The following is a 25,867-nucleotide window of genomic DNA, read 5'->3' as shown; positions in this document are numbered from 1 at the left end:
TGACATGTTGAGATGGTAATTTCTGTGTACTCCAAGCTCAGCATCAAATTCTGTCTCAGCACCCTTAATTCCTCAAGATGTGGCATCTTATGCTATCCCCCCATCCCAGGATCTGTGCATTTAACAACTGTACAACAGCCAGGGGTTCAACAGGAGTCTCTTTTTAAACGTAGAGGTGCATGGAGAGGGAAGTAGCACTTACTGGATTTCTACACCTATACCATCAGTGAGAAAGAAGTATGAGTAGTTCTCTGACACTTGGTTGTTTTCAGTGGAGCTGTGCCAATGCTCACCAGATATTCAGCATTCTTCTTGGTGAGAGGAAATTTACCCCTCAAACACTTTTCAATTTCCTCAAGAGAAATGGTGCATGACATGTGGCTGACTCTGGCTTGGCTCCATTAAGGACAAAGAGAGTAACAAAGGTAGCTTCAAGGAAATGGTGATTCACACGGGGGACAACCTCGGAGTTGCAGCTAAACAAGAATAAGCCATAAGGTTAAAAGTAACTAGACTCAGAAGCTAAACAGTGGGGAAAAGATTTCATAATGCCTTTGTTTGCTACATTGTTACCTGCTTAAGGTATTTGCTTATCTGTTGTATTAGAATGAGGAATGACCAGTTGACTTATCTATCTATCTATCTATCTATCTATCACCTATCTATCATCTATCTATCATTTGTCCTTGAGTTGACTTTAAAAATGGCTTTTATTCCCATTTGATAGAGTGAAAGCAGAGACTGGACAGCTTTCCAGGTGGCACAGTGACTTTTCCCAGGATCTGGAATAGTGATTTTACTGCCAGACCTGAAGCGGAAAAAGAAGATGCTCCTCCACAAAGAGGATAGGTTTGGTTCTATATCCCTCTCTCAAGGGGTGACTATTGCTTGCTTGTACTGAGAACTGCTACTCACCATTAGGGGTAACTGGTTTCCCATGTAGCTTGTGTATATTCAACTGGAAGATCCAGCAAACCCAACAAAAGCAAAACCCTATTTCTGGAAGATTATTCACATGGCAATCTGCCAGTTCAAATCTGACGTTCTACCCATATGTGTAAGATGGTGACCATAGATGCGAACTCACTTGCTTGCAGCCATGTTTCAAATAAGGCAAGTAAATGCTCTGCTTACTAAGGGGACTGTCTGGCAATTTTCTTTGTGACTGAGCCAAAGGTACCATTTCAGATATCAGTAAGGAGGTCAAGATTCACAAGTTCATGTTCTTCAAGATATTTTAAAAATGCAAACTAATGAACACTGGATTTTAACACAACTCTTACGCTAACTATAATAACTCTATCTTTGTAGGTTAAGCAGTCAAAGGGGTTTGTGCCTTTAACACGAATATGAATCTATGGGCCCATTCAATTGATTATTATAATCATTCAGAGTTGGATCCTACAAAACATGAGCAGGAGGGGTTGATAGATATGGATCATTCCAGCTATCCCCTCCCACTTTCACCCCCTGAAAGCTAATGCTTGAGGTTGGATGGACAAATGCCATGGGGCATAAGGGAGGGTACAGTGAGGGGGGTGAATTAGGCGAAATCTTGCCACTGTCCTCTTCTATCACCAAACTCTCTTTCACCAGCCAAAATGATGCTGTTTAAAGGATGTGACATCCCAGATTCCTACTGAGCTCGTTCCCTTCCCCCAAACTCCACCCCATCCAGGCACCACCCCCAGATCTCTGGGAATTTCCCAAGCTGGAGTTGGCAATCCTCCATGTACAGAACTAGTGAGTTGGTTGGAGACACAGTGATCCTGAGAAATAATTACATGTGGTCTGAAATAGAGTGGGCTTTCTCCCCGGCAAAGTGCTCGTAAAATATGGAAGGAAAAATACCACCCTCCCTCTATCATTTAGTGAGTTAGAGTGTCCCAGTCCTCGGTTGTGGGTTCGAATGCCTTGAACTTCTGGCTATTGGCCATCATTGCAGGCGCTTCCACCCGATCTGGCAGTGCCTGCGGCTGATTGGCCACGGTGTGATGCTTGCTGTTGTCTGTCGTGGGATTGTTTTGAGCGGGGCTGCCTACCCGCCTTAAAATCCCATCCTCATTGCCAATTGTTAAGTTGGCTACTTAACAAACGAGTCAGAGAGTGATTCAGCAAAAGATCAGCTTTATTCAGCAACTCGTAACTCAACTCCAAACAGATCAACATGAATAGCCAGAATAGCTTTAGCATTGAAGCTGTTCTTCTTTTAAACTCTCCCGGCTAATATAGCCACACCCTATTTAACAATATCAACCTATGAGGTTGCACAGATAAGGTCCAATCACAATTGTTCCCTCTCATGGAACTGGATGTTGGTGATTGGTCGGCTCTTCCTGGGCTACCAATAGTCACTGAGGGATTAGGATCCTAGCCCAGGACGAAGCTTCACATGGTGTTTCAATCACTGCGTTTTCATACAGACATTGTCACATTGAATACACCACACTTATACTAGTTTTTTAATTATCTGTAAGATGACGCAGCCACCTTTAGTGGAGAGAGTATCGATCTGTTCAAGGTTGTATTTCTTTAAAGAATGGACCACTACTTTATTAAAAGACAGGGACCTCTTAGGGTGAATGCTAATTTCTGAGGCTTGTAATAATTCTGAGTAGACGCATGCCCTGTGGGGATCTCTTTATGGATACAGGAACTCAGAGGCAAGCATAGATTGTCCACTAGCCTGATAATTCCACAAATAAACCTGTTCATGATACCAGCTCATGGCCATTCTCTTCCTTCTGCTGGGCAGTGGATCAGTATTTTAATTTTCTTGTGACTTGGAAATGTGGCCAGTGTTCCCTTGTTTTGTGATAAGAAGATAAACCTCCATGCAGAAATCCTCAGATAATTATACAGTTTTTTGTCAAGCTAATACCCTGTTCTGTAGCACAACCATTCTCAAAACAGGAAACAGGTCTCCCTAAAAAACTTTGACTGTCCTCCCAGGTTAGGGACAAATTATCCCTAGCCCAGTGTGTGCCTTCAATCGGTCTAGAAGCCAAACTGTGAAATAGCTCTCAGATCTGAACATAGGAGCTGCCTTATACTGAATCACACAGTCAGTATTGTCTACTCTGACTGGCAGCAGCTCTCCAGGGTCTCAGACAGAGGTCTTCCACATCCAGGCCTGTGGCTACAGTGGGGCCTCCTGGGGCCTGGCCCCCTGACTTCCTGCCAAGGCCCCACGACTTCCTATGCAGCCCAGGTCCCCTGACTCTCTGGACTGCCCAGAGGACTCCCCGACACCCCTTCCCTTCCCCGCCTGCCAACAGCCCTGCAGGCTCCAGTCCGGACTGGCAGTTGGAGGGGAAGTGCTGGGGGCTCCAAGGTGGCGGCAGTGGCACAGGGCTTCCAGGTGAGGGGGGGGGAGAATCAGGTTGCAGGGAATCAGGTTGCCGGGTGGCCGTCAGCAGCCTCCGTCCTACTTCTGCAGCTCTTCCAAAAGGATAACCTGGTTGAGTGAGCATCAGAGCGACAACCCTGGCTGGGCTGTGGAGGGTGACAGAGGACCAGATCGGTCCCTACACAAAGCCAGCTTCACTCCACGCCACACATGCTCCTCCAGTGCCACTTCTCTGCTGGTGGGCAAAGGGCGCCAGATGCTCTGGCGAGTCAGAAGTGCCCCCACCTGGGACCCCACCAGTTATGCCTTCTCCCCCTTGCCTCATGCTGATCTGGCCTGGGCTCCAGCTAAGAGACTCTCTAACTTGGGCTGGAGCAGGTGTGCGGCATGGCTGAGACCAGCAGATCCAGGCTGGGTCACTTCTTCCTCCTCCCCCTGCACCTGGCGGAGGCCAGCTCAGCTTCCAGGGTGCGTCAGTGTTCGCTCACCTGCCCTCTCACTGTTGCTGCACATGGGAAGACCTGCTGGGGGAGGGCCAGCCAGCATACGTGAGTTTTTTAAATTATCATTTCAGTGCCCCCCGACTTATTTAAAGGCTCCCCAAATTCCAAAATCCTGGCTACGGGGCTGTCCACATCACCTATTGCCTGGCCTTTTTAAACTGGAGATGCCAGGGGCTGAACCTGGGACCTTCTGCGTGCCTAGCGGATGCTCTACCACTGAGCCATGGCCCTTCCTCCTCTCTCACTCTTGCCTCACACCCAATCAGCACTAACATAAGGGTACACTCCCTATTCTGGGTGCTGATTATCAGTACCAATCTGTGTTCTCCTTTCTTTAGACTCACCTCCTCTTCGGTTGATGTCAGCCAACCCCAGGACACAGTTACATGTACCAGGGTAAGAACTAAAGGCAAAGTCAGGCAATGGCCATTTCTCCAGGAGCCCAGATGTGAATCCTCTGGCTGCAATTTCACATTTCCAGAAGGTCAATAGGTGGGACAGGATAAGAAAAGCTGTAAGCGTGAGCTCTGCCCAGGCCAGGTCTCTCCACAGTATGACAGTTTGTCCAGGCTTGAAGAGGCAGTCTGAAAGCCAACACTTTGTTGCTGCTTAGCCTGGAGGACAGTCAGACAATCACTGGCAGCTTTCAAAAAGAGGCTGGATGAATATTTGTCAGAGATGCTTTCGGCTGGCCCTGCATTGGGCAGAGGGTTGGACTAGATGGTCTGTATGGTCCCTTCCCAACTCTATGATTCTATGCTTCTGTTCAGGGAGGCCTGTCTCCCATTCTGGGAATGGTTGTGCTTGTGCTACAGAACAGGATCTGGTCTTACAGGGCCTGAGGTATCATGTTATAAGGACCAGGCAGGTGATGCTTGAAGCCTTAAAGGAGATTGCAACCCAATGTTAACTGGACCAGGTGTCAGGCCTTCCATTACTTTTACACAGTATAACTGGGCCTGGTGTACAAGCTGCAGGACACTGGGGTTTGGCTGGTAGATGGTCTGGTTCAAATCCTAACAGCTGCCTCATAGCAGCTGGGAAGGATGATGCAGCCAGCTGAAACATCAGTCAAATAATAAACACATAACGCTAGTATTTACTTTTTATATCACACTTATGTATCTCTTCCTGCCAACCGAGCAGTTCGAAAGCAAGAAATTGCAAGTAGATAAATAGGTACCACTTCGGTGGGAAGGTAACAGCGTTCCGTGTGCCTTGGTGTTTAGTCATGCCGGCCACATGACCACGGAAACGTCTTCAGACAGCGCTGGCTCTTCGGCTTTGAAACGGAGATGAGCACCGCAACCCTAGAGTCGGATTCGACTGGCTTTCGAGCAAGGGAACCTTTACCTTTTATGTATCTCTAGGGTTGCCAGGTCTGGCCTTGACCCCAGCGGAGGATTGGGGGGGGGGGTTCCTGGAGGGGGAGGAGTGACCCCAATGCGATGATGTGACGTTGGGGTATACCCATCCCCAAGACCCACCCCCAACAATGACCACCCACAGCCACTCCTCTCCTCCCCTCCGACCTCCCACCCCTGAATTCCAAGCAGCATGGCCACTTGGAGTTCCGGCGCACAGCCAGCAGCCGCCCTTCTCCCACCCCTCCTGGAAGATCTAAAGGCTGATCACCTATTAAACTACAAAAAGTAACAATACAAATCTGCAGCAGTAGAAAAGAGTAAGAGTCCAGCAGCACCTTAAAGACTAACAAAAATTTGTGGTAGGGCATGAGCCTTCATGAGTCGCAGCTCACTTCTTCAGATACAGCTAGAATGAAAATCTGCCTTGTCAAACAACATGTTCAGCTGAAAGCTAGCAGAAGAAAAAGGTCGTTATAAAGGGGTTGCCAGCTCTGAGTTGGGAAATTTCTGATGATAGGGGGCTGAGCCTGGGGAGGGTGGAGTCTGGGGAGTGGGGGGACTTCAGCAGGGATGTAGTTTTGTAGAGCCCACTCTCTGAAGCCGCCCTGTTCTCCAGGGGAAACTGATCTCTGTAGTCTGGAGATCAGTTGTAATTCTGGGAGAACTCCAGGCCCCACCTGGATGTTGGCAACAACAACAACAGGAAACTTTTTTACTTGGGGCCGTGATAAAAAAGGCTCTACAGCTGAGCTGACCACCTTTGATCTGACCTGTAAGTACTGTACCTGTAATGATTTGGCTTATTCCTCATGGACATATTTGTTTTTCTGTCTGTATGTCGTCAGGAACCTTGATCCGGTCTGAGGTGTCCCCAAGCTGACTGTATTTCCTGGCATCAATCCGAAAGGTTTTCAAACTTAGATCTCTTGTGGTTATTAAGGGCTTTTGGTTTATCTTGTGAAATCTGCGTTGTGAGTGCTGACAGTGAGTGAAGTCCTGGGAGAGTCTCACTGACTCTTTCTCTTCTCCTCTCTCATGAGTCTATTCCCATGAAAACTATGATCTAAGGTGTGCAGTGCGTCATTGCACTGCCTGGGGCACCTATCGACTCACTGGAGGGGAAGGTGAAAGAACAGTTCAGGCAGTCCTGACCACACTTAGCTTTGTAAGTGCAGCCTCATATTGCAGCATGTTCCCCCCCACCACCAGCTTTGAAGTGTGGGACATATTTACAGCCACATGAGGTTTGGGTGAGCATGCAGGGACATAGAGGTAGCCTTTTAAATTGTCCTACTGCTATCCAGAAATGTCTCCATGTATTGCTTGCTCCAATTACTTCTCCTGTGGTTTGCTACACTGTCTGAAAAAGCCCAGACTTTCAACACAACGCCCCCCGGGATTCATGGAGGATGGAGAGGAGATGTACTTCAACACTTGGGAACTTGGGAGGTCACACATTTGATATCCGTGACTAACCATCCCTCCATAGTGTCTGTCCATTGTGTATTTTGAGATATGTATCTCTCTTTCATACTTTGCAAGTATGGATGGCCAGATGTGGGGAAACATGACTGCTATGCAAAGTGTGAATCATCTCTCAGTCCACCGAGCTAAAGGGCTGAACAGGGTGAGCTGACTGCTTCTATAATAAGTGGACTCAGATAACCATTTCCCCGTGAATTTAAGCATATGTTTTCTACATATCTGCATTTGTGGGGTAAAGTTACCTCACCAAGGGATAGAAATATACAAATAGCCCCAACAGATGATTGATCTGTTGTGGGATAGGTTCTCTCACCAGGTCACCCCTGAGGTGTTTTCTCTTGTCCTGCCAAAATGGTTATCTTGATACAAACAACTGGCTTGCCAAATGGTTACTTCCTCTGCTCCTTACTAGGTAACTGCTTGCTGATGGTCACCTGTCTGTATGTTCCATAGACGTGTTGTATTCCAAAATAAGAGACAATTTAAGATAACAGGACTCTGGATTATTCTAATTTGGAAGTTGTTCACTGTGAACCTATATAGGGTTATCCTCCATGCCAGAAACTGGGTAGCAGTTTCATACACTCTGGCATGCTTCTTGAGAAAGCCAGGCAAGAGAGAGATTTATACTAACCCCTGGGAAGCCATTCATTTTCATTGTGTTTCAGTTTTAATAGGTCGTCTGCCCTGCCCAAGATTATCTCATGGGAACGAAAACCCTGGCTCGGTGACATGTGGTGAAACTTGTTTGGGAGCCAAATTTCACACACCCGATATACCTCAGTCGGAGGCGAAAACACATGCAGCACTTCAGCCTCATGAAGGGGGAGGGATGGAGGCGTTGGTGGAAGAAAGGAAGACAGGGCCTGCAGCTGATCTTTCTCTTCCAGGACTGGTTGGACCAGTTTAGATGCAGAGAACTGCAGCTCTCACAATGAAAAGGGCATCATGTCAGCCTGGGAACTGACTTCACATGCTACAGCAGCTGATACCTGTCTCAGGACTGGAGTTAAACCATTTCCCTCCTCCCTGCCCCCACCCCTTTCTTCACTGGCTGCTTGCACAACAGGCCTTTGCAGGGCCAGAACAATACAGCCTTTATCATGATGTTGGGAACTTTTGTTTAGCTCAGAAAGGGCTACAGTTTACATGAGTAAGCAGATTTCAGGAGGCCCTCGGAGCAGGATGAGTGGTGGCTTTTTACATCCTCTGCTTATCCTTGCTGGGATCACAGCCATGCTACAAATTGAACTGAACGAGCATGTTGCCTGTGGGGCTCTTGCAATACTTGACTAACCAGTCTGTACCTCTTGACCTGAATGAGCGTGGTCCAGTGAAACGGTTGTTTGTTTGTTTTTGTTTTTTGAAACACTCGAGAGGGTATTTTTATTATTTTTCATAAGACTATTAACTACAACGAAAAATGAAGGAAGGGGGACTACGTCTAAGGATAAAGGAAAGATACCCACACTAACTAAAAACCCAAGAGTAGGAGATCCTTTCCATGTTAATCTAAATGGTAGTAAGACAATTGTTAGTGATACAATATACTTGTGAAATTCTTGTTTAACACATCTTCTATGTTGTTGTTGTTCAGTTGCACAGTCGAGTCCGACTCTTTGCGACCCCATGGACCAGCTCCCGCCAGGCCCTCCGGTCTTCCGCAATCCTCTGAAGTTTGCTCAACTTCATGTTCGTTGCATTGATGACACTGTCTAACCATCTCATCCTTTGCCGTCCCCGTCTTCTTTGACCTTCAATCTTTCCCAGCATCAGGGTCTTCTCCAGTGAGTGCTCCCTTCTCATTTGGTGGCCAAAGTATTTGAGCTTCAGTTTCATTATCTGGCCTTCCAGGGAACAGTCAGGGTTGATTTCTTTGAGGATTGACTGATTTGTTCTTCTTGCAGTCCAAGGGACTCTCAAGAGTCTCCTCCAGCACCATAGTTCAAAAGAATCTATTCTTCGGCGCTCGGCCTTCCTTATAGTCCAACTCTCACAGCCATACATGACTACTGGGAATACCATTGCTTTGACCATGCGGACTTTTGTTGGCAGGGTGATGTCTCTACTTTTTATCATGCTGTTTAGGTTCGCCATCGCTTTCCTCCCAAGGAGCAGGCGTCTTTTAATTTCATGGCTGCTGTCACAGTCTGCGGTGATCTGGGATCCCAGGAACGTGAAGTCTGTCACCACTTCCACGACTTCCCCTTCTATTTGCCAAGGAGTGATGGGGCCGGATGCCATGATCTTAGTTTTTTTGATGTTGAGCTTCAAGCCCACTTTTGCGCTCTCCTCTTTTACCCTGAGCAAGAGGCTCTTGAGGTCCTCTTCACTTTCTGCCATCAGAGTGGTATCGTCTGCATATCTGAGGTTGTTGATCTTTTCCCCAGCAATCTTAATTCCCGCTTGTGATTCATCCAGGCCAGCATTTCGCATGATGTACTCTGCATATATATTAAATAAGCAAGGTGACAATATACATCCTTGTCGTACTCCTTTTCCTATGCTGAACCAATCAGTTGTTCCATATCCGGTTCTAACTGTCGCTTCTTGGCCCTTATACAGGTTTCTCAAGAGACATGTGAGGTGGTCTGGTACTCCCATCTCTTTAAGGACCTGCCATAGTTTGTTGTGATCCACACAGTCAAAAGCTTTAGCATAGTCAATGAAGCAGAAGTAGATATTTTTCTGGTACTCTCTTGCTTTCTCCATAATCCAGCGAATGTTGGCAATTTGATCTCTAGTTCCTCTACCTCTTCGAAACCCAGCTTGTACTTCTGGTAGTTCTCTATCCACGTACTGTTGAAGCCTAGCTTGTAGGATCTTGAGCATGACCTTGCTAGCGTGTGATATGAGTGCAATTGTGCGATAGTTTGAACATTCCTTGGCATTGCCCTTCTTTGGGATTGGAATGTATACTGATCTTTTCCAATCCTGTGGCCACTGTTGCGTTTTCCAAATTTGCTGGCAAATGGAGTGCAGAACTTTAACAGCATCATCTTCTAAGACTTTGAATAGCTCAGCTGGAATACCATCACCTCCACTAGCTTTGTTGTTAGTAATGCTTTCTAAGGCCCATTTAACTTCACATTCCAGGATGTCTGGCTCGAGGTCAGTGATTATACCGTCGTGGTTGTCAAGGACATCGAGGTCTTTCTTGTATAGTTCTTCTGTGTATTCTTGCCATCTTTTCCTAATCTCTTCTGCTTCTGTTAGGTCCCTACCGTTTTTGTCCTTTATCATGGCCAGCTTTGCATGGAACGCTCCCTTGATTTCTCCAATTTTCTTGAAGAGATCTCTAGTCCTTCCCATTCTATTGTTTTCTTCTATTACTTTGCACTGTTCATTCAGGAAGGCCTCCTTATCTCTCCTTGCTGTTCTCTGGAAATCTGCGTTCAGTTGGGTAAATCTTTCCTTTTCGCCTTTGCCTTTCGCTTTCCTTCTTTCCTCTGCTATTTGTAAAGCCTCATCAGAAAGCCACTTTGCTTTCTTACATTTCTTTTTCTTTGGGATGGTGGTGATTGCTGCCTCCTGTACGATGTCACGAACCTCTGTCCATAGTTCTTCAGGCACTCTATCTATCAAATCCAGACCCTTGAATCTATTCTTCACCTCTACTGTATATTCATCAGGGATGCGATCTAGGTCAAACCTGAATGGCCTCGTGGTTTTCCCAATTTTCTTCAGTTTAAGTCTGTTCCCCCGCATTCCCCCCCGAAATGACCTCTGGTTTGAAGAAATTAGATCAGTTCCTTGTAGCCTTTCCTCTTTTGACGGATTTCAAATGGAATATCCTTTAAAGTCTTTATGATTGTATTTCCAATTTTCAGTGGATTTGCTGATGTTGCCTTTAACACCGCATCTCTGGTCTGTCTTCTTGCGAATCTCACCACAATCTCTCCAGGCAGGTTATTTTTCCTGATATAATTAGAGTATGCCCGATAGGCAGCCTCCATGTCTTTTACTATTTCATCCACTGATATACCTGTTACTGGAGCGATGATCTCTCCCAGAGTCTTCTTTAAATCTTCTTTTTCAATTTCAGGCACCCCCTTAAATCTGAGAGTCATGTTAGCTTTTTCCATTTGAAGCTGTAACAAACGAGTTTTTATGCTGTTTCCACATCCGTCACTCTTTTCTTCATCTTCTTATTTGTGATATCCATCTCTGTAATTTTCACAGTTGCATGCTCCACTTTCTTCTCCGTTTCTGCCAGCTGGCACTGCTGCAGGGCGAAGTTTTGATTTAGTGTGGCCAATTGCTGTCGAGAACCCACCCGGGTTCTCGGTCCTCCACCAGTCACGGGCTAGGAGGCGGGGGGGAGGAGTGACTATCTTCATTTGGGAGGCTTACTCCTTCAAGGCGCTTCCGTCAGTGGAGATCGCGGGCATGGAGTGTGTCGGTCTGATGCTGGAGGCTGATGAGAGTTTGGCAATCTGGCTGGTGTACCAACCACCTAACGCACCAGCCAGTAGCCTGTCATCCCTGCTGGAGGCCATATCAGGCTGGGCGTTGGAGCACCCTAGGCTGATTGTCTTGGGTGATTTCAATGTCCATGCTGAGGATGCGACCTCCAGCCGGGCTACGGACCTGGTGTCCATGGTGGCACTAGGACTCTCTCAATTCATCTCAGCTCCGATGCATCGGGCCGGTCACATGCTCGATTTGATCTTTGCAGCGGGGGTGACAGTGGACCGGAGCACTGCAGAGGCAGTGCCATGGTCAGACCACCTGGCCCTAAAGGCCTGTCTGAACGTTCCACCCCAACCTTGTTTAGGTGGCGAGTGGATTTTTGCTTGCTCGCGGTGCCAAATGGATCCAATGCGATTCCAGATGGCCCTGCAGGATCCGAGCCCCCCTGGCGGCTCGTTGGATGAGCTGGTGGAGGACTGGCATGTCCGGCTCTCCTCAGCCATCGACGAGATCACTCCCAGGAGCCCTCTCCGCACTCGTGTTAGGCGAGTGCCTTGGTATACCCAGGAGCTGTGAGAGCTGAAGCGAGAACTGAGACGGCTAGAGAGACGGTGGCGCCGAGCTCGCAATGAGGCATCAAGAACATCTTATAGGACGCTTATGAAAGCCTATGAGATTGCAGTCAAAGCCGCAAAGAGAGACTTCTATGCGACCTCGATTGCATCTGCTAGCTCATGCCCGGCCCAATTATTTAGTATAATTCGGTCTTTGACAGCTCTGCCACAGGGCAGGCAAAATGTTAGAGAATTGGATATTGGCTGTGAGGCATTTGCGAGCTATTTTGCAGACAAAGTCTTGGCGCTCCGTCGTGACCTCCCCGCCACAATTGAAACAGTGAGTGAACTTGAGGCCGCTTGCACACCTTTGGCGCCGGGTTTAGAGTGTTTTGACCTGCTCAGTATGGAAGAAGTTGACAGATTGCTTGTATCTGTATGCCCAACCACATGCGACCTTGATCCGTGTCCCTCCTGGCTCATAAAAGCGTGCCATGAGGGGTCCCTAGGGGTCCTGTGGGAGATTATCAACACGTCCTTCTTGGAGGGACGGTTCCCGGAGGCACTCAAGGAAGCGATGGTCCGCCCTCTCTTGAAAAAGCCATCTTTGGACCCAGCCAAATTGGCCAGCTATCGACCGTTGTCCAATTTGCCCTATTTGGGCAAACTTATTGAGAGAGTGGTGGTGTTACAGCTACAGGGCTTTCTGGATGATGCTTCTGTCCTTGATCCCTTCCAGTCCGGCTTCCGCCCGGGTCATGGGACAGAGACGGTGCTGGTTGCCCTGACTGACGATCTCCATAGGCATCTGGATCGGGGTGGTGTGGCAGCACTGGTGTTGCTAGATCTGTCGGCTGCGTTCGACATGGTCGACCACAAGTTGCTGACCCACCACCTCGCCGACATGGGGATTCAGGGGCTTGCCCTTCAATGGTTTGCCTCTTTTCTCCAAGGTCAGGGACAAAGGGTGGTGATAGGGGACCAGCAGTCCCGGAGACACCCCCTTGAGTGTGGGGTGCCACAGGGGGCTGTGCTGTCCCTGATGTTGTTTAACATCTACATGCGCCCCCTTGCCCAGATTGCCCGGAGTTGTGGGCTTGGGTGTCATCAATATGCGGATGACACCCAGCTGTATCTGATGTTAGGCGGCCAGTCGAACTCTTCCCCGGATGACCTACATCAGACGTTACAGGCTGTGGCTGGATGGCTCAGACTGAGCCGGTTGAAACTAAACCTGGCAAAGACGGAGGTCCTGGGCCTGAGTCAGACCAGTTTAGGGTTGGGGCTCCTGCTCCCGACCTTCGATGGGGTGCCTTTGGTGCCAGCGCCAGAGGTTAGGAGTTTGGGTGTGCTCCTGGACTCCTCTCTAATGATGGAAGCCCAGGTGGCAGCCACTGCCAAGTCGGCCTTTTATCATCTTCGGCTGGCTCGGCAGTTGGTCCCCTTCCTTGACCGCGATGACCTGGCCACAGTGATCCATGCGATGGTCACCTCGAAGTTAGACTACTGTAACGCTCTCTACTTGGGGCTGCCTTTGTCGCAGATCTGGAAGCTGCAGCTAGTGCAGAATGCTGCAGCCAGGCTGTTGATGGCTGTAGGATCACATTCGGCCTGTGCTGAAAGCGCTGCACTGGCTACCAATAGCATACCGGATCCGCTTCTTACCTTTAAAGCCCTGTATGGCCAGGGTCCGGCTTACCTAAGGGACCGCCTTCCCCCATATGTTCCCCCAAGGGCACTACGGTCGGGGAGTCAACATCTCCTGGAAATTCCAGGCCCCAGGGATGTTAAATTTGCTGATACTAAAGCCAGGGCATTCTTGGTGGCGGCTCCTACCTGGTGGAAGGAGCTCCCAGAGGAGATCCAGGCCCTGCGGGACCTTTCTCAGTTCCACAGGGCCTGTAAGACAAAGGTCTTCCACCAGGCTTTCGAGTAGGAGCCGCCGCCACTATAATTCCACCACCGATATGTATGCAGCATCGCACCACTACCACCAATATGTGGTTCCATCTGGGTGTGAGGTGACCCTGGAAGGAGAGGGGATGACAAGTTGCGGGACCAATGCCATTCGACTAAGATCTACCCCATCTTGCACTGACACTTTGTTGTTGTATTATATTGTTTTACTGTTTTATCTGTTTTAATTCTGGCACTTGTGCATCGTTGTTAACCACCCTGAGCCTTCGGGGAGGGCGGGATATAAATCCAAAAATAAAATTAAAAATAAATAAAAATACCACTGAGTTGCTCCATTACCAGCTTCAGCATATCTGCTAGCAACTTCATGATGTCTGCTCCCTCTTCTGGTCTTGGACTTTGACTGCCTGGTTTTGGTTTTAAGTTTCCTTGGGAAGCCGCCATATTCCACTTTGTTCACACTTCCAAACCGCTATGCCAGGACTCGAAAGACTCGTCGTTTCACTGTCGGTACTCAAGTAAGTCTCTCAGAAAAAACTCGCTGTTTATTCCCCCCCCTTCCCCCTTCGCTACATTAGTCCATTCATGCGCTTAGGAGGCGTCCCTCCTTATGCACCGCTTTTCCCATGGGGGGTGGGTTACTCCATTTTAGTAAAATAGTCAGTTTATTTCGAACTCACGTTCATTTTTGGTCATATCTTGACCCCGCTCTCTTCATACGCTATTCCGCTTGATCTCCTGCGCTTGTCCCGGTTAGATTGGCTTGTACCCTAAGGTCACCCATCAGCTGGACCATCGGGGCGGAGGGAAGCCTCTATTCTCCGGCATCAAGCCGTCAAAGAGGCTAACCCTCAATAGCATCCTGGCCTGGAACCCTTCACAAGGGCTCCGTGGGGGTGCCACTTGAGGTGGCACTCCTCCAAGCTGAGGGTGTGCTAGTCACCTCCTCGGACATCGAGGAGAGCGACCGCCATCGCCGATCCACCCACCAGAAGTCCGAAACAGTTGTTAAATGCTAGGCTCAAATTCTAAATCATTTGTGCAATGGCCCCAACATTTGTTACCGGCCCAGTTTCCACTTGAGCGTTGTCCTTCACCCTCTCTTTGTCTCTCGCCAGACAATCCCCAAACATGTTGACACTGAATGGCTGTTTCCTCTTTTTCCCATGTAGCCAGTGCCTTCATCTGACCAATTCATCCTTTGCTCTGACCTGCCTCTTCTCTGAAACCCAAACAAAAGGTGACCCACTAGATTAGGACTGCAATGCCCAGAATTTTTAAAAGGCTAACCAGAGCTGTAGAAGATCAATTCAGGATGGACTGCATTGCCTGAAGAGGGTATTTAAGAATCTTTTTCTTCCTTCTCCTTGCTATACTATTCTTACGGTACAGATTACATGCACACAGAGAGAGATCTACTATCTGCACTGCAGGGGGGGAAAACAGGGGGGACCTATATGACACATGTGTTTTCTCTTGTGAAGCAAATAACAGCACCAGTGTTAGGGAGGAATTGATCTCCATGGCCCTGATCTGAGTTGTCTGTTTTTAGCCTTTATAGCACAGATCTCTTGTCTCATATCTAGTTTGGACTTGAGTTCTCCAAAGAATGTTTGATTCTACAGTCACTTTGACCTTCTGTCACCTCACCTTCTCTTTTTTGGTCAAGCAGTATTCCTTGACAGACAAGAAAGATGCTCTGACCTGGATATTTCAGGCAAGCCCAATCTCATTAGATCTTGGAAGCTAAGCAGGGTCGACTGCGGTTAGCACCTGGATGGGAGATTTCCTTGGAGTACCAAGTAGGGAGGACAGAGGCACCACCCCCTATATTGGGGGTGGTGACAGAGGCAGGCTTTATTCAACTACCTCTCTGAATATCATCCAGGGCCCCAGTAGGGGTCAGTTGCCAGGGGTCGACAGGACTTCCAGGTGCAGGCACACAAACAAATACAAAAATACCAAAAAAAGAAATAAAGAAGCAGATTACTGTGGAAGGGAGGGGGGACTAGATTGGCAGATCCCAGGAATCTCTGCCCACTGAACAATGGGCAGACTAAATGAGTACCCTGCCTTGCAAGAGTCAAATTATGTCTAAGAGCAGGTTCAGAAGAAGAGAAAATGGATTTATACCTCACCTTTCACTTGAAGTCTCCGGGAGTCTCAGAGCAGTTTACAATCTCCTTTCCCTTCCTTTACCCACAACAGACACCCTGTGAGGTAGGTGGGGCTGAGAGAGCTCTGAGAGAACTGCTCTTGAGAGAGCAAGGTCACACCAGCAGCTGCATGTGAAGGAGTGGCAAATCAAACCCGGTTCTCCAAGATAAGAGTTTGCACTCTTATCCACTACACCCAGAGGTCATTTCAGGGGGGAACGCGGGGGAACGCAGTTCCCCCGGGTGAAGTACCAGGGGGCGGGGCACATGATGGCCGGGGGGCGGGGCACATGATGAAACCCCGCCCCCTGCTTCCGGCCGCCCCGCTTCCGGCCCTCATTCAGCCAGGAGGAGGCCGGGACCGTTGGGGGCGGGGTGTGTGGCCTTATGACACACTTCCGGTGATGTCAGGGGGTGTGGCATATGCTAATGAGTTATGCTAATGAGTTCCCCTAGCTCTTTTTCTACGAAATGACCCCTGACTACACCAGACTGGTTACTCAGCTCATATACCTTATGTCCCTGTTTCTGCTATTATGCACAAACTGAGAGTCAGATCTCATTTGCAGTGGTTGATACCAAGGGGAACATTGAAACCCACCTGAACGAAAAGGCAGTGTGAAGGTATGAATGTGCATGCAAACTGAATAATGAATACAGTGAACCCTAGGTAAAGGTAAAGGTTCCCTTGCTTGAAAGCCAGTCGAATCCGACTCTAGGGTTGCGGTGCTCATCTCTGTTTCAAAGCCGAAGAGCCAGCGCTGTCCGAAGACGTTTCCGTGGTCATGTGGCCGGCATGACTAAACACCAAGGCACATGGAACGCTGTTACCTTCCCACCGAAGTGGTACCTATTTATCTACTTGCAATTTCTTGCTTTCGAACTGCTAGGTTGGCAGGAGCTGGAACTAGAGATGGGAGCTTACTCCATCATGCGGCACACTCGGGTCTCGGACTACTGAACTACTGACCTTCCACAGCCTGCTGTTCAGTGTCTTAACCACTTGGGCCACCGCAGCTCCTGGGTTCTTACAGATATATAAAAAATGCTGGAATCAGTTTTTGCAGAGAAATCCAATAAGAATGTAAAATTACTGAGCAGACCACAAATAACCCCCTAGAGTGACATTTAATTCTTATAAACAGTTTTGCCTGCTTCTGGAATAGGATTGTTTCAGTCTTCAGGAGGCCACTGAAGACATTTTTACTTAGGACTGCATTTGGCTATTTATTGGCAGTCTTCTAACTGGGATTTTAAACTGTGGTCTTTCAGGTGTTACAATTGTTGTTTTATATATATCGCAAGCCACCTTGAGTTCTGCAAGGTAGAAAGGTGGCTATTCAGTGTTTTAAATAAAAATGAATAAATTATAAGAGCAGAAAAAGCCCCAAACCATTCCTTAGGAGAACTGGGGTAACCATCACTATTTTATTTATCAAAAAACTACAGTTACTATTAGCATAGATAATTCCCAATGCCCTCATTAAATACATTTAGATATAGTGGCTGGGGGACCCATGTTAACACTTAACCCTTACTCTTTGTCATGTGCTGTAAAGAAGATCTCAACAAAGACAGCAGGAAGAAAAAATCTTTTAGAAGTTTTCAAAGCCCAGAGACACCTTGCTTGAGGAAGAGGCACCCCACTGCAAGGGACAATAGGGTGTACTCCAGGGCTCAATTCTCACCCTGAGATCAGAGGCAGAGTAAGGGGGGATTGATGAGGTGCAGCTAAGCCTTTTGAAGGATGCGCTGCCTTAGCAGAGAAAGATAAAGGACTCCTCACTTTTTTTTGGGGGGGGGGAGCTTTTCCATGGCTCAAAATGCTAGAGATGAAGTGAGGCTAGGGCCCCATTGAGTAAATTAGTGTTTGGACCCTGCCATCAACAGAGGCATCTGAGGGATTTAAAATGGAAACAGTCAGCTGCTGAAAGCCCAGCTGTGCTAATGCCATCCTCTGAAATGTCCAGCTGTTTCTGTAACAGGGTACCATTCTTAGCCAAATGACATTGATTATGGAGAATAATTCCAGAGGAGTGACCATGTTAGTCTGTTGCAACAAAAAAACCCCAAACCAAACAGGGATCTTGTGGCACGTTAAAAAGGTAACTAAATTGTACCATAGCATAACCTTTTGTGGACCAGAGTTTGCTGCCTCTCATGCAAAGAGTGGAGCCTCACTCTGCAGACATTTTATGCAGGAAGCATAGAAAGAATTAAACTGCAGGGTCAAGGGGCCATGAAACGTAGGAACTATGGGGTGAAACATCATTAAATAAGTTCAGACCTAATCAAGAGAGAGCATTCCAGAGAGTTTCCATATTAGTACACTAACTACAGAACTTTGGAAAGAATGCCAATGTGGTGTAGTAGTTAAAGTGTCAGACTAGGATCTGGGAAACCCAGGTTTGAATCCCCACTCATGCTATGGAAGCTCACTGGGTGACCTTGGGCCAGTCACACTCTCTTAGCCTAATCTACCTCACAGAGTTGTTGTGAGGATAAAATGGAAGAGAGGAGAACAATGTAACTCACTTTAGATACCCATTGGGGAGACGGGGGGGTATAAAGTAAATTTAAAAAATAATAAATGCAGCTAGTATCAAGTACAATGCAAATCTGCACATTTTCTCCAGAAATTCAGTTGCGTCGGCTCTCAGTCTTGCATCGCAATTCAGCTGCATTGCTTAACTTAGCATGATTTGCGGAGCAGTTAAAATGGCTTCCTGCTGCAGGCAGAAAAAAAGCCGATAGGGTAGTTCCCTCTCTGAGAACTAGTGTTTCTAGTGGCTGGCATAATGGCACTGAGCCTGAGGCAGGCCATTACCCTCTCAGCTAACCCCTCTGCTTTCCCAACCATCTGCAGTATGTATGGGGGATACTAATAGTGACCTACCTAGCAAGGAGCAATGAGATAATGTGTGTGAGGTGCTTGAAATGCTATGATTATTATGACTGCTTTGCTTTGCAGCGTGAGCGCAATAAACACTGTAAGGAATTTTGCACATCAAACATGTTTAATGAATTATTTTCCTTATTTTAAAAAAATAAAAAAACCCTGCTGTGGACTGAAGGGTTTTTTTAATTGGGTCTCCCAACAAGATTGATTCTGTAACACTGCAGGGACCAGAGTGAGTAGATGGGTGTGGCTAAGTGCAGAGCAATTGAGAAAGGTATTGGAATCAGTACTCTGCAGAATGCCATAGAAATGGCCCCTTCCCGATGACCCTTTTCTAGGATTGATTTATATTGGTGTTTTTCTAAGCTATACAGGGGTATTATATTCATGCTGTTAGGAAAGAATTGCTCTCACAGTTCTTGTAAACTTTACCATTGCTTCCAACCAAAGGTCTCTCCATAACAGACAGTGATTCTCAGTATTTAGGCTGGGAAACAGCAACAGACTTATCTTTAAAATCTGTGTCAACATTGACTTCTTTGGGCTCCAAAATTTTGAAAATAAAAGCAGGGCATACTGTAACTTAGCCAGGTCAAGTGATGGGTTGGTTACAGCCGGATTAAATTGCTTAGGCTGTGTCTATTTTGCTGGCATCTCAATAGCACATTGTGAAAATAATGATTATCCCCCCCCCCTTACAATATGGAGACTCTCTGTGCTAATGGCAAGAGAAGGTCAGGCACTGGACTGAAACACAGTTCAAAGAAAACAAAAGAGAAACTCATGTAACACAGATGCTCACTTGTAACTCAGTGTTCAGGATACTGTCTTCCATGCAGTGTGTCTCTAACAGTTAAACTGCTGAGGCTAAAGTGAATCAAGGCAACTAGCCCCTTCCTGTCACACCCTGATTTAGCCACAGTTATCCATGCAATGGTCACCTGCAGATTGGACTACTGTAACTCACTTTACACTGGCCTACCCTTGAGACTGACCTGGAAATTAGTCCAACTAGTCCAGAATGCAGTGGCATGAGTCCTGACAGGAACATTTATTTTTATTTATTTGTTTATTTTATTTTTTGCATTTTTACCCCGCCCTTCCCGCGAACGGGGTAAAACGGACAGCACATATTCAACCTGTGCTTCATCAGCTGTACTGGCTCCCAGTGGAGTACTGAGTCAGGTTCAAGGTTTTGGTATTGACCTTCAAGGTCTTGAGTGGTCTGGGACCCACGTATCTTTAGGACCGCCTCCTCTGGTATGTCCCCCAAAGAGCTTTATGCTCTGCTGAGTACAACTTGCTCATGATCCTCAGCCTAAGAGACATCTGGCTGTCCTCAACAAGAGCTAGGGCTTTCTCAGCCCTGGTTCCTACCTGGTGGAACTCTCTGCCGAATAACATCCATGCCCTGCGGCTCCTAATACAGTTCCACAGGGCTTGCAAGGCAGAGATGTTCCTCCAGGCTTTCGGTTAAGGACAGCAACAGGCACCATCTTGTCTGGCACCCCTTTCCCCCTTCATCTTGCTCCCTCTCTGCCTCTCCTGCAAGACAGGGACATAATCTTGAAACTGAAGTTTTAGCACCATCAGAGACTGTTTTAGTTATTTATTGAATGGTCAGAATTGTTTAAATGTATGATTAGGCTTGCCAAGTCCCCCCGGGGGGCGGGGAAACCCCCGCCCCAGAGGCCTGTTCCCCGCCACCGGCGGATCGGGCCCCGGGGGGGACCCCACCCCCAAAGCACGCGACGTGCACATCACCCGGAAGTGACGCAACCACGCTGGGCACGCTGGGGGCAGGGCCACAGTCATCCGAGGGAAAACTATAGTTTTCCCTCGAATGGTTGTGGCCCCGCCCCCGTGCCCGGCGTGGTCGCGTCACTTCTGGGTGATGGGGTTGCGGCGCGCGCTTCACGTGCGCGCGCACTCCCAAAGCAGCGCTGGAGTCCCCCGCTCCAGCGCCGCTTGTGACTTGGCAACCCTATGTATGATGTTGGGTTTTTTTTTACTGTTGTTCACTGCTCTGAGCTCTGTATGCTCAGAGAAAGGCGGTCTATAAATAAATAAGAGGATGCCTTTTGCAGTGTAAATCCTAAGTAGCATGACACCTTTCTAAGCTCACTGACTTCAGTGGACTTAGAAGTGTGTAACTCTACTTAAAAATATATATTTGGAGGTTTAAATTCACTCCCAAATACGTACAAAGAATGTATCTGCCTCCAGCAGTCCCTGGTGACATTGGAGGAGCACAGGAGCTGTGCTGGGCTTGGCAGTGACAGCAGCACAGCCCGGGAGCCACGCTGGGCATGGTGGTGTTGAAGCCCAGGAGTATACTGGGCCTGGTGGTGGCAGCACAGCCTGGGAGTCCCAGCAGGCAAAGTGAAAAAGTGGGGGGGGGATATGGGATCCTCCCCGAGTTTCACGGGCCCCCACTTTTCTTATATACTAATAGTAACGTTGGTCAATCTTTGGATACATAAATCTGGTGACTGAAGCTGTGAATGGGCAAAACATGTCTTTCTACAAACCTGAAAAGGGTCCCAGGCATGAGTGTCTGGCTACAGGCCAGAACCAGCCCATCCAGGGCTCTTATCTGGCCTGTGAGCAACTGGTCATTACCTGTATTGCCAGATGACAGAGGATGTGCATTATACTGTCCCAGTGCTAATGCATAATGAGTGGTGGAGGCTAAATTGGGTGGGTCTGTGGAAGACCTGAAGCACACAGGGTACAATTTGTCCCATTCTTTCATTGGTAGGTGAGGAGCAGAGTGATGCTGTACTGACGAATAAACTTTCTGAAGTTGGTGTTAGCAAATTTTACCAGTTTTGGGGTCTGAATTACCTCCAATTTAAGGCTTTTACTTCTAAAATTCTGTCTATGTTTGGGACAATGTACGTCTGTGAACAGCTCTTTTCTGTAATGAGTATCAGTAATTCAAAAGTATGTTTTCAGTTTACAGATACACACCGGAACAGTATACTTAAGATTGTTACAGCACAGATGTTGACTCCAGATTTTGATGCAATAATTCACAGCAAGAGATGTCAGTTATCAAAGACTGTTAAATAAAGGAAATACTGCAAGTGTTATTGCTTTCAACATGTTTGTATTTTGAGTAAAAACTAATAGCGTTAATTGAGTTTGCCTGTGTCCTTTATAAAATTTATATCTCTGGTACCTGGCATTATATTTTATATGGGGGCTTTTTAAAAATCCAAAAATGATAAAAGGAGTGCCTGTAGCTTTAAGCAACAGATTTCCTCAGTGGCTGTTGCTAGGCTACCACAGTATTACAGGCTTGGCTCTGTCAGTAAAAGGTGGGAGAGAAGAAGGGCCCTTTCCAGGCCTATTTTGGCCTTTGATGGAGGACTCATTGGAGCCAGGCCTGGGGCTAGGCCATCTCAAGTTTGGGAAATTCCTGGAGAAATTATGGTGAAGTCTGAGGAGTGCAGGATTTGGGGAGGGGAGAGACTTCAGCTGGATATAACAGAGTCCACCTTCCAAAGCAGCCATTTTCTCCAGGGGCATAGATTTCTGTTGTCTGGAGTTCAATTGTAATTCTGGGGAATTTCTAGGTCCCACTTGAAGGTTGGCAACCCTAAGCCTGGAAGCACCCTGTGAGTGACTTGATACCACCTGACTTGCATGACTCAAGTAGGCCTGGCTGCTTGCTACTCTTCAACCATCCAATGGACAGTGTAGTTTAGTGGTTAGATTATTTAGTTCCACATGGTTTGAATCTAAACCTGGACCTTTCTTGTTTTGTATGAGAATCTGGTATACATTGGCAGTATGCTATACTTCTATTTAAATAAATATTGGTTAAGTGGTTTGGAACAGTACCTCTTCAAGTGTAGGAGATGCTTGATTACACACATAAACCTGCAGGAAATCAATATATCTTTAATGAAGGAAGTTTTGGATGGTTCTGAGAACTGCTTCCCTTGCTAATTGAAAATGAGATTGGAAGGCTCCTGTGCCACTGCCACACAGAAAGGGGAACTATTGAAAAAAGAAATTTAGGTAGGTCTTATTTTTTTGAAATAAGGGTGATTTGATTCTATCCCCAATTATGAGTTGGTTTCCTATTGCAGGTGTTCTCCTATGTTTAGATTTTTTTTCTGTACTTGTTAGTTCCAGCATATGAACATAATAATACTCAAGAAGCAGTTTAATAACAACTGAGAAGAGAGTGATAACACTCAAGAAGCTGTTCTATGAGTGTGAAGCCATTCCGACTTTGAAAAAGAGTGATGTCAAAGAAAGCTTGTTAGCTGGCAGCTTGTGTGCCGGACTTTAGACAATCACTCTGGGAAATTTTGGCTGGAATTTTGGATGGGCAGCATTCCATCTAGTCAGAATTGTTGAATGAGAGGGGGGTATTTATTCTTTGTTGTAAAGCTATAATTTCTTTATAAGATTCTTTCATGTGATGTTATATTTGAATGACTGTATGTATGATACGTTCTTTCTGTGTTACAAATTTGAATAGGGTTATTAGTGAAGACGTTACACACTTTAATATTCATAAACAGGATTTATTTATACACAATTGGTTTATATTCACACATTCAAGGTTTGATTTTTTCCTCTCTCTCTTAACCTCCAGGTGAGGGCTGGAGATCACCCGGAATCATAACTGATCTCCAGATGACAGGGAGCAATTTCCTTGAAGAAAATGGCTGCTTTGGAAGGTGGAGGGTGCCTCGGGAGGTGGTGGATGCTCCTTCACTGGATGTTTTCAAGCGGAGGCTGGACGACTACCTTTCAGGTATGCTGTAGGGCTGTCTTTCGGCTATGCTCCTGCAGAGTGCAGGGGGTTGGACTAGATGACCTGCAAGGTCCCTTCCAACTCTAACATTCTATGATTCTATGAATATAGCTGAAGATGGGAGGCAGATAAAAAGTAGGTTGGAGAAGGCAAGAATGAGGCAGGGAAAGGCGAGAAAATATGGGGTTGACAGGAGGAGGGAAAGATGAAATAGTGTGGGGAAGGGGTACAGTGGAAAGTGAGGTACCCCCCACAAGTCCTTGAGAATTCTCTACCTTGCAAGCAGGTCTGGCCCAGTGGCTAGTACTCTAAAATTGGGCCATAGTTTTCCTAGGTAGAAGCTACTGAGTGGTGGAGGAAATGCTGAAGACATAGGAGCAAATAAACATAGGTTGGCTGTTGGGTGGGAAGGAGAGAAGGAAGCAGGAAAAGGGGAGAGGCTATGGGGGCTTTCAGGAAAGGGGGAAAGAGGTAATAGTGGGGGAGAGGAAAATGAGATGCCTCCTGCAAGTCCTTGCAGCTTCCCACTTGTACTTTACAAACAAGAAGGTTCTATTTAGATATCATAGTCGTTTATAGATTTATCCTTTATGTGAGGCTGCCCACATATAAAGGATGAATCTGTAAAAGGCTATGATATCACAACACAGACTGTATTGTCTTCAAGGGCTGCCTCACATAAAATGCATTACAATGGCCTCTAGATTACTATAGCATAGATCAGTGCCACAGCAAGATTGTCCAGGAGGGGAAACAATTTCTATTAACTATAACTGAGAAAAGTACCCTTTGCTTTATATTCATGATTTGCCTTTCTTTCAAGAGTGCTGTATTCAGCAAGATTCCTCATTTCTTAACTGAGTCATACAACTGAGACCAGACAACTGTGCTTGAACATACTAACTTCAGATATTTTGAAAATTATAGTATTAAGAACTACATTTTTATATCAGGGGGAAAAAGGACTGTAATACCTAAATGCAGGAAAATGTTTTGTTTTTTGGTGTGCATGCATGTGGGAGAGATACCTTACAAATGAGACTGCATTCTCTAATCATCGATGCTAAAAAAAATTGTCCTCTAATAAGTTACCTGGTGGATTATATACAAAATAGCATCCTGTTATGAAATTTAATGTAATGGGAATTCTTCCCAGTTCTTGCCTTTTGAACTTTATGATTTTCTTGCCCTGTTTTGGGGGTAAGTTCATGATGTGATGTGTGTTAGAGTCTTGGGGATAGCCATCAAACATTATATTTTCAACCGATAATCTTGGCCTTTGTTCTGGGTGTGCATAGCCACCATATGACAGGCTGGAAGCCATCTTACATAGGCTTTTAAAGTAGCCCCTGTACTTCCAGATGGTTATGGGTTGAAGTCATAGGTTAGAATCTTTGGACCCATTTCAATGACAACAGCATTTCTCACTTAAATCAAAATCAGCACAGCAATTATTGGTTTACAGTGCTGGCTTGTGGTGCTATTCTTACTGTTGCTGCTTTATGTCAAACTTTGTAGCAATAAAGTCATTTATTTCTTCTACTCTTACCTCTGTTGAACTACAGGCTTTTCAAGCTAGGAAGACCACAACGACACAACCACAACTAGATTTGCTTTTCAAGTGATGTATGTTGGAAGACAACATTTCTGTACTACTAACTTCCCCCCCCTTTTGCATAGTATATGTTGATTCCTTTAGCAATCTTTATAAACTGATAACTTTAATAATTCAGTCACATGTATGATTAAGGTTAATGTTTTTGATATGGTCACTGAAAAACTAATTTCTTACGCATTTATTTGAAATTGCAATTTTGACTTAGTCATTTAAATCAGACACACATTTGGGGTGTTTAGACATGAACAAAGTATTCTGTACAATAGATTTTCTTTGTTCTAGACCTGTTTCTAAATAAAGGTTTCTGGTATAACAGCAGTACAGAATCCTAAAAGATGGAATTTCATGAGAGTTTAGATACAGTATGTTATTAACACTAATTCCTTCTTATGCTTTCCTAGAACAGACTTGGGGCTCACCAGGAAAGATCCCTGAAATTTATCTGCCATTTGGTCCCTCAATGTTTCATTCTTCTGAAGGTGTAAAATCTTCTGTCACATTTAATAGTCTATTTTGAGCTTTCGTGTTTTCTTGAACAATTTCGTTTCATCTGCAAGTTGTGCCTCCCACTAAAAAAAATAATATACCAAGTACATTCAGGCTCAAATAAAACATCTTTATTGTACAAAGAGTTCCATTTCAGTCTCTAGACCAATGACTGAGTACTGTTTCTTTTCCAAGAAAGAACATCTTGGGATCTGTGCAATGCTACAACATGGATCAACCATACCCAGGAATCCCTCAGACCTATGGAAAAGGGAAGCACGATGTTCCCAGTGGACTCCTGCCTTTGAGATCTGAGCCCTAGGACAAAGCCGTGCTCATGCAT

This window comes from Gekko japonicus, unplaced genomic scaffold (genome assembly GCF_001447785.1).
Source record: "Gekko japonicus isolate JY-2015 unplaced genomic scaffold, Gekko_japonicus_V1.1 scaffold631, whole genome shotgun sequence".
Classification (NCBI taxonomy): Eukaryota; Metazoa; Chordata; class Lepidosauria; order Squamata; family Gekkonidae; genus Gekko; species Gekko japonicus.
Note: the sequence above shows the minus strand (reverse complement) of the source record.